At 42.3% G+C, this 5929-nt stretch overlaps 1 protein-coding gene across 1 annotated transcript in view; it reads right to left on the reverse strand.

Moving 5' to 3' along the window:
* LOC119417534 (protein kinase C and casein kinase substrate in neurons protein 1) overlaps positions 1 to 5252 on the reverse strand; it is a 51539-nt gene extending 46287 nt beyond the window's left edge. The window contains exon 1 of the mRNA XM_037684758.1: positions 5059 to 5252. The gene's annotated coding sequence lies outside the window, so the exon portion shown is untranslated. The remainder of the gene's footprint in view (positions 1 to 5058) is intronic.
* Between the last annotated feature and the right edge of the window lie 677 nt (positions 5253 to 5929).

Here is a 5929-nt window from a genome sequence, read left to right on the forward strand (position 1 = left end):
ATGGATGGATGGATGGATGGATGGATGGATGGATGGATGGATGGATGATTTTGAATGAACTGAAGAGATTTTAAAAAGTATAAAAGTTACAAAAACTAAAAGTCGACACATCCATCTCCTGAACGAGCTGAACATTTTGACGTATAAATGGTTAAAATATCACAAAGTTGCCCGAGGCAGTTTGACAGCAACAGATTTATAAAACCAGTAAAACACATGGACATCACAAAAATAACAATAAATAAAACAAGAAACGTTGCATCTTGATGCTCCCATTATGTTTATAATTCTGTCTATAAGGAACCATGTTGTTTTTTGGTAATATTTTAAAGTTTAGCTTCAAATTACAATCCTTGAACCAGATTTTATGTTAGATTCCATCTGCCGTGCAAAACTCTTAAATCATCCATCTTCCTCTGAGGAGAGTCTTCCTCGTGTGTGTTCTGTGCTGAGAGAAATGAGACACTCCGGCTGCCCTTCAGACACGCCGCTCTTACATTACCTTTATTTGTCACGCCTTGTCAGAGAGCACCGTCTCCTCCTCACACAGCGTTAACCCTTTCAGCAGCAAGCACACCACCGACCCAGCCGTCTCACACACCTCTTCCTCTGCTCCTGACACGTGATGCAGAGCGGACTAACAATACCCGGAGAGGTCACCAACACGAGCAAACAGAGAGTTTCTGTGCAGCAGGAAGCTGCTTCACGCCCAACATGAAAACACTAAACAAGCTGACACACTTTCTGCACCGCAGGGAGCTGGAGAGGTCGTTACTGTTTCCAGGGAGTGAAGGCACGGTCTCAAAAAGAAAACTGAAGAAGCTGGTTTAAAAATAAGAACTCAAGCGATGGTGCTGTGTTTAGCAGTTTCTCACTTTCAGCATCATAAACTTAACATTTCACAAAACTTTGAGAACCTTAAACAAGAGTCAAACTTTCTACTATACCTGGGCTCTGCAACCTGCGGCTCTGGAGCCACATGCGGCTCTTTGGTCCCTCTGCAGCGGCTCCAAGTTTTGACCATAACTATCATTAAACCCAAGTTTATTGGTTGTTGTACCAACAACAATATAAACGGTTTTAGCAGTTTTCCGGTCATTTCTTTTGCCAACATGTGAATGATAGTACTAACACATAGGCCTGTTACGATAACAAATTTTGCTGGGCGCTTAATTGTCTCAGAAATTATTGTGATAAATGATAATATTGTTTGAAATTTTACAATAATTAGTAATTATTGTCAAATTTAAGAATAAATGTTGGTAATGTTTTGTGTGTAATACCTTTTTTGACCCCAGGATGGCAGTATAAGACAGTTTGCACCCTTCGAACGTTATCAGCCATTAAATGGTTGTTATTAGTTGTTATCATCTCCATATGTAGCGGTCAGACTGCACCTCCTGTACCTCCTAGTGTGTTTAAAGGGACGTTGTTAGCGTTGTTAGCGATGAAAAAGGCTCTGTTTTTACCTTTGTTACCGCTCATAAAAGCTTCCCGTGGTTAGGTTTACAGTAAAGGGTCTGGCGGTTAGGTTTACAGTCTTGGTTAGGTTTAGGCTCAAGGGTAAGGGGGTTAAGTTTAGAGTTGGTCCTCTGGGTCACGTGTAAGCTTATGTTTAGGAAAAGGGTTACATGAGCTGAAAAAAAACAAAAAATACACTTCCTGGTTTACCCCCGTGTGACGCTGCCTATTATCAGCGATAATAACGATAATAACGATAATAACGTACCTTTAAACCTACTAGGAGGTAGGTGGGGCAGTTTCATCGCTACATATGGGGATGATAACAACTAATAATGGCCATTTACTGGGCTGATAACATCCAAGGCCACTCGTTTGAACTGAAGGATGGATAGTGAGGGAGCGAGCAGTGTGTCTCTTAAAGAAAAATGGGAGGGAGGCCCCTTGACATGACATGGGCTGTCTCACGTTCCTGTTTTTCAGTTCTTCAAATGACAGACAGACGCTCGGTGTGGTTTGAGCTCTTTAGCATAGCATTTTTCACACAAAGCTTTTAATAAAAAAAATCAGTAAACAAGTTCTCAGCTTCTTTTTACAGAGAAAAACAACTTTTTAGATGAAGGCACAGGTTTCGACCATGAATTTTGGAGCTTCGACAAAATGGAGGGTTTTTTTTCCCGAGGTCGGCCTGTTAGCTTAGCTCTTAGCTTAGCTTCTCATATTAGCTGCTTTAAATGATCCAAAAATGTGATTTTGGACAGTTAAAATGGATTTTAAAGAAAAGAGAAAGGGAGGGGTCAGTGAAGAGCACCGGAGTTGAGCTTTTTGTCATCCAGTGTCTTCAGTAGAAAGAGAGAGACATGAAGAAACATGAAGCCGATAAATGAAAATGAGGTCAATAATTTTCATTTATCATGTGATTAACTGATTTATTGTTTATTGCTACAGGACTAACACAAGGAGTAAAACTTTTCATCATGCTAGCAGTTTGTTAGCCACTTCTTTGAGCTCAGTTCTAATCTTACGGTGTGATCTTTTTCTCAAAACCACCAAAGGTTTTGAGGGCAATGCCTTTAAGGCAAGTTGCTGAGAAGAAATGTGGGGAGTCAACTTGATAACAATACAAATTAAAGAAAAAATAATTAAGTAAATGGAAGTATTTATTTTCCATTTTAAAATTAAATTACGTACCCAACAAACTGGCCTAATTTTTCACTTTATACTTTATTACTTCATAATAGGATACGTTATAAATTGTTTCCACAATTAAAAAGAAAACTCACATAAGCCAGTATATTTGTTTGAATTTTTATAAAATTGGTAAAAACTTTATTTTTTTCTTCTTTACATAAATCAATATATTTATTTTTTTGCCCTAAAATATTAAAAGTATTAATATTAATAATAATTGGCTATTTTAACTTCTTAAAATCACATCAACTGGCCGGTAAAGCCTCCTCCAACAAATGTGAAGTGGGCCATGGGTCACCAGTTGGTAATCACATTTTTAGCAGGTTTTGCGGCTCCACAGACATTTTATTTAGTGTGCAAAGGGACAAAAATGGCTTTTTTAATCAAAAAGGTTGCAGACCACTTTACTAGAAAGATCTTCCAGCAAGTAAAATCAACACAAATGACTACAACACAGTAATAAATCAGGGATTCATTGAGAATGTAAAAAGAACTGGATAATTAAAAGGAATAACAACAGAATATTCCAGTGATTTTAAAGTTTGTTTTATGTAGTACAGTTACAATCAAGCAATATCGTACCTGATGTAGTTAGCTCTTTGAATGACTTCAGATTATGAGAAATAAAGTTAATTGTGACAAACTAATGGCTAGCCTTTAGGGGAGCCAGAAGTGGGCCATGAGTTTACAGTATATTAGCTTATTTGAGAGACAGAAGTAAAAAATGTGCTCCAGGCAGTAGAAGTACTTCTCTCTGCTGTCTCTATTTGTGCTTGTAAATACAGTAAGTGCAGAGGTTTATGTACATTGCAACCTAGCTTTCATGCATAACATCCGTTGCCTCTCATGCCAGAGCTGGAAACTAAAAGGATGTTTTGTTAAGAGATAAAGGCTTTAGAGCCATTTTGGTCAAACCTCGCCAAGAATGATCAATCTCATGTGATGAGAGATCAGTTTCAGACACATGATAAAAACATTATTGTCTGCCTTTTGGGCGACAGTAAGTGCATATTGTAAAAGTGATGGAAGAGTAAAGTTTTATAAACTGCTGTTCACATGAACTATCATGATTCAGGTTTTAAGAGCTTGTTATAATTCAGCAGGGGCACTCTGGTCTTAGACAAGCCACTATCATCAGTTTGGTCAGGATTAAACTGAGGTCGTTAGAAGAGCAACATACAACAGGTAAGATACTGATTGTTCACAACCTACAACATGGAGTTTTCAAACTTTCTGGCTTGTGGACGTGCTTCGCCTTCTCTCCACTTCAAACAGCAAAGAGGAGTTTTTTTTTTTTTTTTTTTTAGAAATAGCCAGACTGTTCTCTGCAAAACAATTGCATTACAATCCTAACCAACACCCCCACCCTCCCCTCTTTCTCCTCCTCTGCCCTGACAGCTTCATCATCTCCTTTCCTTGTGGAGGAGGGGTTGGCTGCTGCTCACGGAGGTGCACTGAAGAGCAGCTTCAGCACCTCGGACAGCTCCAAAAAGAGACTTGCTATGCAAAACCTGAGAGGAACTCATCTTCGTCACATGTACATCATCATCATCGCAGTGGGATGTCAAAGCACTTAAGTTCAGCTTTCCAACCCTTTAGCCATCTGTGACCCCAGATGCATTTCAGCTGGGGAGCAGATCTGATGAATGATTAAAGGACCACATGCACCTAATCCCGTGTAGAAAGCGGGATGCTCCTCATCCCCCACCCCCACCACCACCACCCCCTTCTCGGGTTTGTCAGAGGAAAACAATGACGACAGAGATGGCTCCTCGCTGCATGCGCTGTGACAACCAATTACATAACGTCGGAGGAGCTGAGCGCTCCAGTGAACACCCGCGTCCATTTGCACCGTGAAACACTCGAAAAAACCATCATGTAAACAGCACCTGCCCCCCCCCCCCCCCCTAAACCCCCTCCTCGTGATCCAATCAGCCACTGATTCGCGTCATTTCATCGACCAAGTTCAAATTCTTGTTCTTGCTTTTGACGCACGGGACGCAGCCTCAGGCCACCAGCAAACATCTGATGTGTCCACCATGACGAGCTGAGTGAAACAAAAAACAGCTGCAGTTTGGAAGGAAACGCGTCCATCATGTGATTTCACTTGGAAACCAAGCGCGCAGAGCAACTCAAGGTGACGCAAAACAGAGAGCACCCCCCCCCCCCCCCCCTTGGCGCAAACATTCAAGCAAACGGCGGAACATCATGTAACATGACGCAGGATGAAACCGCACGCGTTCATGCAGCACAGGAGACGAGCCGCAGGGTGCACATTCCTTTATTAGTAATTATTAATATAATTATTGATAAAAAACGAGACGAGGTGCTCAGCTTCTGGTGCGGCACACGCGCTCGCACGCACGCACGCACGCACACACACACGCACACGTGGGTTTCACTTACCAGAGACGCTGTTCGTGATGCTGCTGCTTCCACAGCCTCTGCTGCTGTATGTCCCACCTCCTCCACGCACGCGCGCGCACAAACACACGCGCGCACACACTTTGCAGGAACAGAAGGTGACCCTCTGCGAGAGTCTGCGTCCACGAGATCACGATGCACGCAGCAAGGGGGAGCTCCACGGCACAGGCGCGCGATGAGGGAAGGGTGGGTTGTGTTGGTGCGCGGGGGTGGGGGGTGGGGGTGGGGTGGCCCAGCCTTTACTCTCAATGGAGGACAGATTTAGGCTGCAGGATCCTTTGGATCCCACCTCCACGATGCTGAGCGCATAAACCAGGAAGGGATTCTGCAGTTTGTGTTTGTTTGTTTGTTTGTTTTGTACCAGGGGTGAGTCATGTGCAGATTCTGTATTTCATTTTAAAATTATGCATATTTATCCGGATGAGGGTGTTCAAAAATCGGGAGAGCCCTGCATTCGTTTTCAGCTTTCCAACCAATCAGGAGCTTTCTTTTAAAAGGGAGGTGCCCCTCCTCCCTTTCCAGTTCTTTTAAGCCCCGCCCACACACGTCAAACCTGGGGACGCTGTGTTTTTCTTTTTCTTTTAGCTGCCAAACTGACTCATCCTCTTACTGACCTCATGAAGAGCTTCTGCTCACTTGCTGATTTTCATTGTTGCACATTTTGTGCCAATTTTTCTTCTTCTTTTCTCTTGCTTGCAAACAAGCCGAGGAAGAGGAATTTGCAAACATGGAGAGCAAAAAAATAATGAAGGAGGCCGGGACTGAGGATCGATGAAAAGGCCTAGCATGGTGATAAAATAATAATAATAAAAACACGCTGCTTATAAAATAAATGTAGGCGATGCACATGGCA

This window comes from Nematolebias whitei, chromosome 11 (assembly GCF_014905685.2).
Source record: "Nematolebias whitei isolate Nwh7 chromosome 11, NemWhi1, whole genome shotgun sequence".
NCBI classification, from domain to species: Eukaryota; Metazoa; Chordata; class Actinopteri; order Cyprinodontiformes; family Rivulidae; genus Nematolebias; species Nematolebias whitei.